This window comes from Callospermophilus lateralis, unplaced genomic scaffold, assembly GCF_048772815.1.
Source record: "Callospermophilus lateralis isolate mCalLat2 unplaced genomic scaffold, mCalLat2.hap1 Scaffold_1062, whole genome shotgun sequence".
NCBI classification, from domain to species: Eukaryota; Metazoa; Chordata; class Mammalia; order Rodentia; family Sciuridae; genus Callospermophilus; species Callospermophilus lateralis.
Window position 1 is genome coordinate 449,070 of NW_027510832.1, and position 14,098 is coordinate 463,167.

The 14,098-nt window shown below is 41.7% G+C and overlaps 1 pseudogene; it reads right to left on the reverse strand.

The window, feature by feature from the left end:
* Positions 1-14,098, reverse strand: part of LOC143386193 (contactin-3-like) — an 89,438-nt pseudogene that overhangs the window by 21,876 nt on the left and 53,464 nt on the right.

Consider the following 14,098-nt stretch of genomic DNA (forward strand, 5'->3'; position numbering starts at 1 on the left):
TTCTGGTGTTAAGTTTATTGAGTTATTTATATATTCTTGTTATTAATCCCATGTTAGAGAAGTAGCTGGCAAAGACTTTCTCCCACCTCTCCATGTTTTTAGTTACTTCCTTTGCCATACAGAAGTCTATGTCTCATCCTGCACAAAAATCCACTCAAAGTGGAATAAAGACTTAAGAATAAGACCAGGAACATTGCAACTTCTAGAAGAAAACACACAGTCAACACTCTACAATATGTGTACAGGCATTCATTTTGTTAATAAGATTCCCAAAGCTCAAGAAACAAAGCCAAGAACCAACAACTGAGAGCTCAATTTCAATTACAAATTCAGGTATTGCCCCTGAATGGCCTGTATGCAGAGCCTCACTGCTCCAGTGCTGTCTCTGTTTCATTTGATAATATTTATTCAGGCCAATGCTATGTGGCTATAGGGAACAGAAACTCTCTTGAAGCTGCTCAGATAGAAAGGGGGTTCACTGTCAAGAAGGACAAAGCACTATGAAAAAGGTTGTAAGAAGTCCACTTGAGAATTGGAGAGTTGTCAAAGAGCTCTTCTATTTTACTCTTGTAAGGTTGTAGGGACCTTGTTTCTCTCCTTGTGAGGGTGAAGTGGGGAGATATCTGCTCTATCTCATCTTTGCAGACATACTTTTTCCTACATGCCAATGGCCTAAGAAGTGTGAACTTGGCTACAAATATGACATATGACCACATGACCCTCATTAACTATAACCTCTGTATTCCTTACTTAAATATCTCACACAAGAATCTGACTGGGTCAGCTCACTGTGCAGACCAGTTGACTTTGGTCACATGGTCACTGGGATACAATCACTGGAGACTGTATTGGGGAGTGGAGGGGTACGTAGCTGTGTCATGCTAATATGGCTATGTTAGTCTTCCACTGAATCAGCAATTACACATGAGGGCAGTTTCCTAAGAAGCCAGCAGTGGGTGGTGGGGATGAAGTCACAACCATGACCTCTATAACAGCATTGCTAGATAAATCTTAAAATGTGTTTATCTCACCACTTCCTAATTCCACTGTTCCCTATGAAATATGGGGTACAGTTCACTTAGTTCCTCTTACATTCAAAGTCATCTGTGACCTGCTCTCCTATGCCTCGGTGGGCATCATCTTCAGTGTAACCTTGGTTTTGTACACAGCCTCTACTCCTTTACTACTCCAAAATGCTGTGCTCAATCTGGAATGTTCTCAGTACCTCTACATTCATTTCCTTTCCCTCCAAAGTCCTGGTTAAACCTTCCTACCATCTGGAAGTCTGTAAATCTGGGTCATCCTTCTTCCTCAAACACTTTTTGCTCAGGTGAACTATTCCTACTTCATTATATTAGGTCTTATGATGCCCTCTCTTTTGGATATTTCATCTTATTTCACCATACATCAAGGTCTCTGGAAACACAAATTATACTACGGGCAGCTGAATTCTCTAGAATTCAGGAGAGAATCTCACAACCAAGGACATAAGACCATAGCTGGAGGAAGGTGACTTTCTACTGACATAGCCATCCAATGATAGGACCACAGCCTTTCAATCTCACCCTCAGTTTTCAGTCAATCCATCATAAGATCTGGCTGACAGTGCCCATGACTGCCTTTCATATTCACTGTTTTGTTCCTTTTCCACCCCAACTAAGGTGGTACTCATGCCCCTGGCAGGGTTAAATTAGGTATGTACTAATAATCAGATGGCACAATGTGTGGGTAAGAAAAGAGCAACCCAGAACAGAATTCATATAAGTTGTCATTGTTCAGAAGAAGTTTTAGTGAAAGAAGCAAAGTAGCGTGGTAACATACAAACACAAGTTAGTTTACCTCATAGCCAAGCAAATGTCCATTGCTCAACTTCCAAGGAATGGTGTTCCACAAAACTTCAATTTCTGAAGAAGACAGGCTATGGGCAGAGACTTCAGTTGTGGCCATTGTAGACTCTGTTTAGGAATAGAAATTGAAAACCAATGATCATTTCTGCAGTTGAATAAAACAATCCTTTGACATCCTTATTTTTGAGAAAGCATTTTAACATAAGTGAAACTTTTATAGTCATCCCATAAAAATATTTGAAAACAAGCACCATGTCTTGAAAACACAGACATTGATCTATTGCTGAGGACGAGGTGGCCACAGTGCCACAGGGGTTTTCCTTGCTCAGCGCCCACAGCAACCTGTGCCTTCCTCTCTTGCACCTCTTTCTCAGTATTTTCTTCTTCCCTCTGTTCTCTCTACCCCTTTTTCCCCTCTCTTTCACCCCACACCAGCTGCTTGGGAACTCCTATACTACTTTCTTATTTGGGTCAAACAAAGTCAAAGTCAAGTTCAAGTAAAGTTCATTTACTCAGCAAGCACTGAGTGCCTAATTTCACACAAGGGGCGGTGTGACTTTGGATACTGACTCTTTTGAAGGAGTAGGTAGACATGCCCATGTGATCTCCAGTAAGAACACCCCCTTATAATGAACATTCTTGGGGATTCATGGGAATCTCATAAGGCTCAATGATAAAGTCTTCCTCTGATTCACTGAAATGTCTGAGTGTATTTCCAACAAGCCCCTCATTTTTTTCTTAGGCAACTAAATATCTTTCTTATGTGTGAACAGACAGCCCTTTGACCAAATCCTCAGAGTGATAAGGATGATTCAGGAGAAGGGAGGTGAGGGGCACAGGAATATGCCAAAGGCTAAGTCTGTTCCCTACTTCCCACAGCCAGTTCTCAGGCCCTAGATGCTGAGGGCAGACAGTGTCTGATGTCCTCCTGCTGGCTAATTTCCATCACTTCCCAGACTCACAACCTGCCCTTGTAATTCCTGGAAACTCTTGGAAATGGGGTCTGGTTATGAATGCAAGACTCTTTCTTTTGCAAAGATGCCTATAATACCTGTTTTTATCCTTTTCAGAACTCAATGGGAAATGAGAAGACAAGAATAAGGGTGGCCGTCCTCCGTCCTCAGAAATATGGAGTCTATTTTTAGGAATGATAACTGTGGACCTTTTTTTTTTTCAATTTACTGCCAGTTCTGAGGTTAGGAGAGACACTGGGATATACTGCATGAGCTCAGAATGCTTAAGGCCAATGGCCCTGGGTTAAAATTCTGGCTCTTACTACAGGAGTTTTGGCAGATTTATTCATCTCTTTCATCAGGCTTTCATTTTCTAATTTGTAGATGGGAGACTTTTCATTTGAAAATTCTAATTAGGTAACTCCTGGCAGATGGCAACAATGCAATACAGATTGGCCCCTAACATCTTTGTTAGGTGGAACCACATGAGGTGGCCAATATTCAGTTGCTGTCATCTATAAAATAGTGATTTGCTATCATTTTCTAGAGTGATCTTGAGATGTCTCAGAATGTGGAGCAGATTTAAAAGGAGAGAATGACTCAATGGTTTTCTAGTGAAGTGTGTGTGTACACAGCAGAATGATGCAATGAGGCCAGAGTGACAGGTACTCATATCCCTCAAAGGTTCACATTGTACATCTCTTGGATGGCATCTTGGCCCTCGCTTTCTGTCTTGCTAGTGACCGTTTCTCAGTTGCAGAAACCACAACAGAACTTTGAACTAGGGTAGCTTCCAGGGACTATTTTATTCTTCAACCAAGAAGAACAGGGTTGCAACCAATTGTTAGATTCTCTGTCTCTCGAGTCTTAAACTTCAAGTCAGTTATGGTTGATCTTTATGACCTGCCCTGGGGACATAACCATAAGTTTGATTACTGTTGACTTGAGGAAAAAAAGTACCCCTAAAGCCACAGAGAATTTTCTAGTCAGGTTTGAGCACAACTAGCTTATGGATATACAAACTTGTTTCCCGCACCTTCTTCTGCAGAGAACACTGTTGTCACTGGGCTAAATGGGCCTTCACCTCTGTTAATATAGACACCCACTTTGACTTCATAGGGTGAAAATGGCATGATGCTTTCGTTCCTGAAGACGTATCTTGGGGTGTCAGGGGATGTCACCACTGTCTGGATCCAGTTGGTAACCCCAAGAGGGCGGAAAGCAACCACATACCCAAAACCTTCACCATTCTGCAGCTCTTCAGGGACTGGCTGTAAAGAAAAGGCACATTCTGTCACTCTTAAAGACAAGGGCATAGCAAAGTGATGAGTCCTCATCCTTAGTGTTTCCTATGAATTATCAAATAATAACCTTCACCGTATCAAGTCGGAGATTTTAAAAAGAAGAGGAACAACAGGGGCACATTTAATTCAGCTGATTTTTAAGAGACATATAATACTCTTACCAGGCACCGAGGTACTGAGCTAGACTTCTCAGTGATTATTTGACATATGAGTGTCTTTAAGTCCACGTCTGGGTTTCTAATAACCCATACTCTGAGTCTAACATACTAGATATTTTAAGTCAAATAAAAATTATCAAATCCCTAGTGTTGGTTTTATGGAAAGAAATCATACCTTGATACAGTGATTAAGTACAAAGGAGAAAAAAAAAAGAAAAAAAAAGAAAAGCAAAAGAAAGTAAATACAGCTTACTGAACTCAAGGATGCATGGACTCATGCCAAAAATTCTATTGGCATTTATCACAAGCTCATGATGCTTTATTTGTTTGTTAACATATTCAATTAATATAAATAAATTTAGTGCTAGCCCCCCCTATTTCATACATGTTAATTACATTTTCCCCCTAACTTGACAAAAGCAAAGGATAAAAGATGGTCAGGAAAGAAATATAGACTCAAGCACCTGTGGGGATGTGTGACATCATCAGCAGGACATTCCAGGAATGCAAGGAGAGCAGTGAGGGAACCTCAAGAGTCAGCAGCCAGGAGTTGACTCTCACCCTCTGTTTAGCAGCCAGGTGTCCATGTGCAAATTACTATCTTTGTGCCTCAGTGTTTTAATATATAAATGTTCCAAGAATGAAATAAGAAAACTTTTGCAAAATGACAGGAACAGTGATTAGCACTGAAATATTTGCTACCGGTGCTACCAGCAGTGGCAACAGCAGTACCATTATCAGCAGCAATAGCAACGCCAGCATCAGAACCCACATCACAAGCACCACTGATAGTACCACCAGTACCACCAACACAGGCACCACAATTCCCAGCACCAGTGTCACCAGCACTGGAGACATGAGAACCAGTAGCACCTGTTCCATCAATAGTACCACCACCAAAACAATGACCTACACCACCAGTACCAACACCTCCAGCAGCGGCACCTGTGCCACCTGCTGTATCACCAGCACCATGAAAATGAGCACACACACCATCGGCACCATCAGCACCAACACCAGAATAACTACATCTGCACACCAGTGACACCATGAATACCTGTGTTCCCAGCACCACTACTAGCACCTGTGCCACAAAACCCACCACCAAAAAAACCAGTACCAATTGCACCACTACTACAACCACTACCACCACCAGCCCCCACATCACCAGTCCATCCCCAGCACCACTGTCACCAACTCGATGACTCTCAGCAGCATTAGCAGCACCGCCTCCATAAGCACCAACAAAAGCGCCAGGCCCACCAGCAGCAGCAGCAGGGTAGGAGCCAGCAGCAGCCAAAGCTATCTCATTCATAGCAGGACCACCAGTATCAGCATCACCATAGCACCAGCACCAGAAGCAACACCACCTGTGCCACCTCCAACACGGGTGTTATTGGTAGATCCAGTACCAGCACTAGAACCAGTACCAGAACCACCAGCACCCCCAGCAACTGCACAGACTCAATGTGCAGTACCCAGTTCATTCCCCCAGCAACATCTCCATTAGCATCACCAGCACCACCGCTATGACCGCCACCAGCCCTAGTGCCATCAGTACTATTACAAGAGCACCGTGAGCACCAGCACCACCAGGACCATTCCTCCAGCATTACTAGTGCCACCAGCTCAAGGACCAGCACTACCATGGCAACAACATCACGTTCAGTACCACCAATAGCGCTGACACCATTACTAGTATCAGCAGCACCAGAATCTGCACCACCGGTATCAGTACACTGTTCGAATCAGGAACATCACTATAAGCACCATCACCAGCGTCACCAGCATCACCAGCATCGCCAACATCGCCAGCACCATCACCAATATTACTACTAGGACTAGCACCAGTACCATTACCACCAGAACCACCAGTGCTACCAGCACTAGCGTCAACTATAGCATCCTTAGAAGGAGCACCATCAGTACCAGCCCTGCAGCATCACTAACAGCATGGACACCACCCAGGAGACCATAAGGATCATGAAAATAGGAGCACTCTCATGAGGGAAGTGCTGCCTGGACACTTACATCCCAGGTGATCAGCAGTTCGACCGGCTTCCGCCTCCTCCACTGACTTCAGAGGGAGGCACTTCTGGAACTGCGTGGGTCAGAGAGAAAGAGATGAAACCCTCTTTGCATGTAGCAATATTTATCCAAAAGAAGACTCATTGTTGCTTTTAAAATACATGAAGGAGCTTCATCATTGACACATTACACACACACACACAAACACACACACATTCACAGATGCCTTAGGTAACGACCTAATGTACACACACACACACACACACACACACACACACACACGTGCGTGTATATATCCCATATGTATACATTCACAGATGCCTTAGGTAACAATGTAATGTATATTGCATAAAATTATGAAATATTTGGGGTGAGATCATCAGATGATTTTATTTTACCTGAAATTATAAAACATTTAAAACCTCTCAAGAGGTAATACAAATGAAACTTATTTGAAAGGGACATTGTGACTGGTGTGAAGGCTAATAAAATATGGAAAATGGATTCACCAGGGACGCTGGGAAACCATTCCAGCATGAACCCTGAACTGTGGCTATTCCAAGCAGAGACATGAGTTTCACAACAACAGTGGCTTTATGGAGGAAGGATGCAGACTGGGACCCTCCCATCCTGGTAGGAGGTATTTATAAACCTCAGGCAGGCATCGACTTTCACACTTCTGCTGAGAACTTTCCTTTAGTAAACTCAATGACACAGCTAGCATATAAATTCTTTGAAGGGGGCTGGGGATGTGACTCAAGCGGTAGCGTGCTCGCCTGGCATGCGTGCGGCCTGGGTTCGATTCTCAGCACCACGTACAAAGATGTTGTGTCCGCCGATAACTAAAAAATAAATATTAAAAAAAAAATTCTCTCTCTCTCTCTCCTCTCTCACTCTCTCTTTAAAAAAAAAAAAATTCTTTGAAGGTGGGTCTTTGTCATGCCCATAGCTGTATCTGCAAAGTCTGCAAAGTGCTGAGCACACAGTAGACACTCCTGAATACGTGCGGTGTGAACAAATGAGCAGGCTGTAGGCAGGCACCGGCCCCCATGTCTCCTAGTACCTGCCACATGTACCACGTGCACTGTGCCAATCAAACGGCGTCACTAAAATGTGGAGACATATCCTTGGACTTTATCTTGACTTAGTTAGCTCCTAAAGTGACATGCTTGCTGTTTTAAATATTCTATTAGTTAATATTAATTAATATGCAGATTATGAAAAGGAAAGTTTACGTCCCCTCAGCTGTCTCAATAATGTGATGCTGGGTATGCATTCCACTTCTAAGTCTTAAAATTAGGATAATTTTAGGATCATAAATCCATTTATATTAATAGTTACCTTACATGGAAATTAATAACAATAATTCTTACTTAATTGAACAGTTGAGAAGCCAAAATATAATACCCATCAATTGTTTGAGCTCGTGTGTGTTCACTGAGCTCGGTGACAGAATGAGATTTCCTAGCAGCAAAAATTCCAAATGCCATTGTTTTGCCAATTTGTCAATGTTTGTTTTAAATGAAAACAGCTCTTCCCTACTAACAGGGTAACAATGTCAGATAGTAATTATAACCTTAAATGACAAAAATGTATTCACTCAACATGCACTAATGATGGTCTAGGAGGGATTGAACTCCTGGAAATGTCATACAACATCAGAGTCACTTACATGGGTTGACTAAAGCCATATGGCAGATTTCATTAGAAAAGTCAGATAATTGTGACACTGCATTATGGATATGGAGTCCCCACTGGGCCTGGAGACCAGGGCCAAGGGAACTGGAGATGCACACCCAGGGACATCTCTTCACCCATTACTCAGAAAACAGAAACACTAACCTGCCTCTTCAGTTCTTACTTTTTCTGAGGGTAAACTGGGTTCTCCACCTCCGATTTTGTTACTGGCTACAACCCGAAATTCGTATTCCACCCAGGGGTTTAACTCCACTACGGTAGCTGTGTGTGTTTTCCCATCGATGACCTCAGGCACTACAAAGGAACAGTTCAGAGTTGTCAGAGGCTGTGGTGCCCAGCAAGGCCTTGAAATCCTTTCCTAAGCAGGGACAGTGGCTGCCTCTCCCCTTACCTGTTGTAACAGTTTGCCAGCCCACAGAGAAAGGTGTCCTTGCTTGGATAGCGTAGGAGATAATCAGACTGTGGTTGTCTGTGCCTTCTTTCCAAGACAGCTGGGCTGTGGTGTCTGTGATTTCTTCTACCTTCACATATCCTGGTGGTCCAGGTGAACCTTAAGAAGGTGAGTACGCATACCACTGTCACCCACTTCCACCAAAGTGAAGAGTATGTCCCGTGACCACTTCAGTACCTCCATGAGGTCCCCGTTTAGAAAGTGCTTAGTGACAAAGGCCAGGTACCTAGTAATATATCCCCTGACACATATTTCCATTGTTAGATCTTAAATCTGGATAGAAGGCCATAATCCCCCATGCTCCCTTGTGACTGTATGTAGGATTCCTGTTCCTTCCAAATGCAGTGCCCCTGGCTTTGGATACACTGACTTTCCCTTAAACCCAGTGGTTTACCTCTGTAGTTCTCAGCTTGTTATCTAGTGATGTTTTAATTCATGATTCACTCTGGTCATTTTCCATCCCAATAGCAACAGTACTCTGGACAGTAGCTTAGGTTGGCAAATTTTCTCAGGAATCCTGAATAAATAATCCTGATTCTTTTAGAAGGACATACACACACTTGCACGCGCACACACACCATATTCTCTCTCGTGCACGCACACACACACACACACACACACACACACACCCCATATTCTCTCTCCTATTTAATCCATATACTGATTGATGATTGATGGCATGCTCAAGAACATATCAGCTTGGCAGCCATCCCCATCACAGTGAGAGCTATTTGAAGGGCAGAGTCAAGAATCTTGTTTCTCTGAATTGACACTCATCTGAATTGTCGTATTTGCTGGCAAGAGGAGGACTCAAATCAACACTATAATTTGCATGTTCACATTCCCTCTCATCACGGCTCTCCCTCCAGTAAGGAATGATCAGCTAAGATGTGAAGGTAGAAAATCCAGGAGGCGTTCCTGTTACCTCTCACTATGAGCTTGGCGGCAGAGGAGACACTGTCCACTCCCGTGTGCACCATGCAGACGTACTTCCCGCTGTGCGTCAGCTGGATGTTTCTGATCATTAGATCACCTGAGGAACTCTGTTGGGAAAACTGGTGATGGACACACCGTTATTTTTAAAACACAAAGAATTTTGGAGACTATGGCCCAGAAACACATGGCGACGGAATCTGTATTTAGAGTAAAAACTAAAGTGGGACTAGACAGAGGATGCAAGAAGGGAATGAACCGAAATAACACCAAGTTAAAAACCATACATGACTACAGATAAATATTTCTGCAGACAAATAAATGACTAGCTTTCCCCAGGGGCATTTATGGTTTCAAAAATAAACGAGGGCAGAGATTATAGTCTCAGAGTCTATTTACTTCCACCAGGGTGACACTTATTTTATATCCACCACTCAGCATCAGCTCAACTGTTTTCTCTGGTTCCAACCCCACTGCAATTATCTGCCTGAGAAGAAGCAGAAACCATTTAGGTATCTAGTGGGAAATAAATGCAGCGCGACACAGGGATTACCACAGTTGAACACTGTTCTAAACACATTGGAGCTCAAAAAGACTAATGCCATTTAATTCCTCAGCTGCAGAACTTTAGGAACAGTCAGAATGAACCCCCTCAATAAGAAGAAATGGAAACATTTTAAACCTTAAAAATATCAGCTATCCATAAAGACATTTGTGGGTGTCCCTCAGCACCAATTAATGGAGCAAATATATTTCTAAATGCTCAACTTTAAACGGTCTTCATTTAAAGAGAATATAAAATCATGTTCATAAAATGACTAACTGCAGGTCGGTTTCATGCATTAGTAAAAATATAGATTGAAATAAAATAATTTGGAAAAGCAAAGCCCTTTGAAAAAGATTAGCAGTTGATGCCTGACCTGGTACAGGACACAGCAGCATTTATCTTGTTAATTAAAAGCGTAGCTTTCCTCTTGGGTTTTCCTAGAATATGTTGAAAGGGGATCTGTTATCCTATTTTTAGGTAATTTCCTAAAACTACCTACAGGGTACTTCCTTCCATATTGCTCCATGCCCTGAGGATTCTTAATAGGCCACAGATTCTCTGTTGGTTGGATCATATGGCTTTGGATGGAACTTCTTGAGCACTGGGAGAGACCAGATGTGTGCTGATTGATGGCCACAATTAAAAGATAATCCTGAAACTGTGAAGTTTGCAGATTTTACTTTCTACACTCTGAACTTTCTTCTTTTCCTCCCTCCCTCTTTCTCCTCAGGGTTATTTAGAAATTTATTCCCAGGATGAAACCCTCAATGCTTGCTGACCATTGCAGGTTTTCTGAGTTCCATATAGTCACAGGAGGGTGATTATCATTTCTATAGAAATCTTAATTTTCAGCAAAAATCTGTTGATGTTAAATGCCACCAAGACATTGGGGATGAGGCTGTTATTCTCCCTACCTTTATTTCTTACTTTGAAAACAGTTGGGTAAAAGAGAATTATAACAGGGCTCTCCTGAGTTTTTAGATATCTGCATGTACCATTTCAGCACACTGCTGGTCTTGTCTCTTGAAGGAGTAATGGAGAGTTTGGTATCAGGATGTGGCTTCTATTGACTTCAGGTATTGATAGCGGGAGAGACAGAAACGCTCAGCCAGGTCACAGAAATCAAACTGTCTTCCTAAAGAAATGTAGGTTTATGTTCAGAGGACACACCATTTCTAAGTATACGAGTGTACCACAGTGAACCTCACCATCATGTATGCCACAAGAAATTAATTTTTAAAAATAACATAAAATAACTATGGGTAAATGACAGAAAGATCAATAGAGAGAAGGGGCTGGGGAGAAGGAAGGGGAAGGAGAGATACTGGTGCCTCAATTAGAACAAAATATATTCCATGCTTGTATAATTATGTCAAAATGGATTCTACTGTAATGTATAACAAAAAAGAACCAATAATAAAATTAAATTAAATCTAAAAAAATGTTGGAAAAAGAAGCAATAAACTAAGTTATGTAGAAAATGGGAGCCACCAATTTTTTTTAAGCACCAAAATGTTGTTGTTAAAGTAGATAAATATGTAAATGGAAAGTAGAATTTAATTTTTGCCAGTTCAGTAATATGTATTTATATTGTACTTTTCTGGCCCTTTCTATCTCCAACTCATCTATTGTCTTAATGCATCGCTTCATAGAAGCAAGATTCACCTTAACAGAGGTTTACCCAATCCTGCTTAAGCCTTCAAGGGCTAAGACCTGCCTGACACATGACCTTTGTTCTCCAGGATGTAAACCCAACCCAGGGTAATAAGGAATGTACATGTGAGGCAGATTCCATCTGCAAACCTGGGAAGTTCAACTCAGGTCAAAGGACATCACATGGCACACCATGTGTGGAGAGCTGTAAAGCAACAGAGATGAATGTTTTCAAGTTCTGCTGACAGTGTGGAACCTGCTGCTAGGAGGAGTGTGAATGGGTGCAACCCCTCTGGAGAACTGTCCAGAAGTCTCCACTAAGGCACAAAATAAGCATCATCTATCACCCATTATTTCACCCCTAGGAATGGACTTATCCTGCAGAAATGTGTGTGTGCATCGACCACAAGATATACACAGCTGAAAACCAGAGGACTCAATGTCTGTCTCAGTAAAACTCATGAATAAATAAGTGGTATAATCATTTACGGAAATACTATTGGGACATTAAAATGACAAAACTATGTACATAGATCTATGTAACTGCATCTAAACAACCAGAGAGAAAAGAGGATATTGGTCTCATCTCACCACCCAAGAGAAGGGAGCTGTGGTGACCTGGGAAGGAATAAGTACTCTGGATTGAAGCATCATGGGGGATTCTAAAGTGCAGGTCATGCTCCATGTGTTCCTCCTGTGAAAATCCACTGGGCTACGTGGCAGGCACACATTATCCCATCATTTCTTATCAGGATGCAACTATTTCCAGACATTAAAAAAAATTCCCAAAGGAAGATTCACTGATAGCAAACCCAACTCTTTTCCACATCAGTTTGTCACTCTTGGAGAATGTAGTTGTTTATTGGGTAGCTGGGATAAAGTGGGTGGGACAAGACTGCCTGGGAAAATCTAAGTAAAATTTGTCAAAATGTAGTAAACCATTTAGGTCTCCTCTAAATAGGTTTCTCGATATATTTATTAATGAGATAGCATAATAGATATATTTAGAAGCATTTTTCTTTAGAGTATACAGCAATTCAAATAAAGGAGATTATAACACTAATAACTTTCAATAAATTGTTAGGCACACTAATAATTGTTTGAGTGAAAAACAGCTTGGTGTTTCCTCTCTGTTAAATTAGTCTGTAGTATTTTCCTAAGTATTCTTCCCCCCCCCCTCCTTAAATAGATTGGACCACATTGGCAAGATGGGGGGCAAGGGGTCAAGTTTTTACTTTTTCTTTCATCCTGATTTTCTTTAAAACCTCCCTCTAAAAACCTCCCCCAAGCCATGCAATTCTAAGTTTTCTAGAAAGCAAGCCATTTTTCTAAGCTGCAGGCCACAGGTTTACTCAAAATAGGAGATATGGGCCGTGGACAAGGTCCATTCCAATAATTCATACAGAAACTTTTACAGCAGGAGAAAAATCCCTAAGTGATACAAATTTGAGTTCCTTCTTAAAAGCACTACCTTTTAAAAAATAAGATAATTCATTCAAAAACTATTTATTAAGCAACTACTACACTTCAGTTGCTGGGTATACAATGATGAGGGGAGAAAAAAACAGTCCTTATATTCACTGAGCTGACAGCTGAGAGAGGCAGTCATCAAACAATGACATAAAACAATGTCAAATTACAGTGTAACTTAAGATCAGAGAACACAGAAGAGTCTATGATTTTCGAGGGTTTCAGTGAATGAACCGACGGGCCCAGGCATGCGATGTAATCAGAAGTCTTGAAAAAAAAGGGTGAAGTGGTCTACACGGGCACATATCTACATGCAAAGCACTTGAGGACACAATCAATTAGTTTGACTCAAGAAGGGTAGGGTAGTGGCACACACCTGTAATCCCAGCGGCCCAGGAGGCAGAGGCAGGAGGATCATAAATTGGAGGCCAGCCTCAGTGACTCAGTGAGAACCTAAGGAACTTAGTGAAACTTTGTCTCAAAATTTAACAAGTGTTTGTGTGTGGAGTGGAGCATTGCAGACAAAATTCTGTGGTTCAGCACCACTGGGTTCAATCCCCATTACCAGGGGGAACAGGGGGGTTGCTAAAAGGGTTTCAGGAATAGGGATGTCAGGAATGTAGTTAATCTACAAACTCTTTATCTGTCCCCCAAAATTAAAAGTTCACTATAGTCAACATCAAATGCATAGTTACATCAAAATGACAGTAATGTTTTTTTTTCCTTTTTGGGCTAATTTTATAATTTCTAAGTTTGGCTAGAACCATTTACCCCTTTTTTCATGCTGGGGATTGAACCCAGAGCCTTAAACACACTAAGCACACACTCTACCACTGGGCCACATGCCCAAGCCCTAGAATCACTTTCTTATTGAAGTATTTGTTCACCTAGTCATACACATTTCTTTTAGGAAAAAAAAATACACATTTTTGAAACATGCTACAGGTACAAGAAGCAAACAGATTTATAAGCCAAATCATCTTTGACATGAATGTTAAGGGAAAATGTAGCGTGTGCTGAATTAAACAGAAGAGGATCTTATTAACTTTTCCCCTG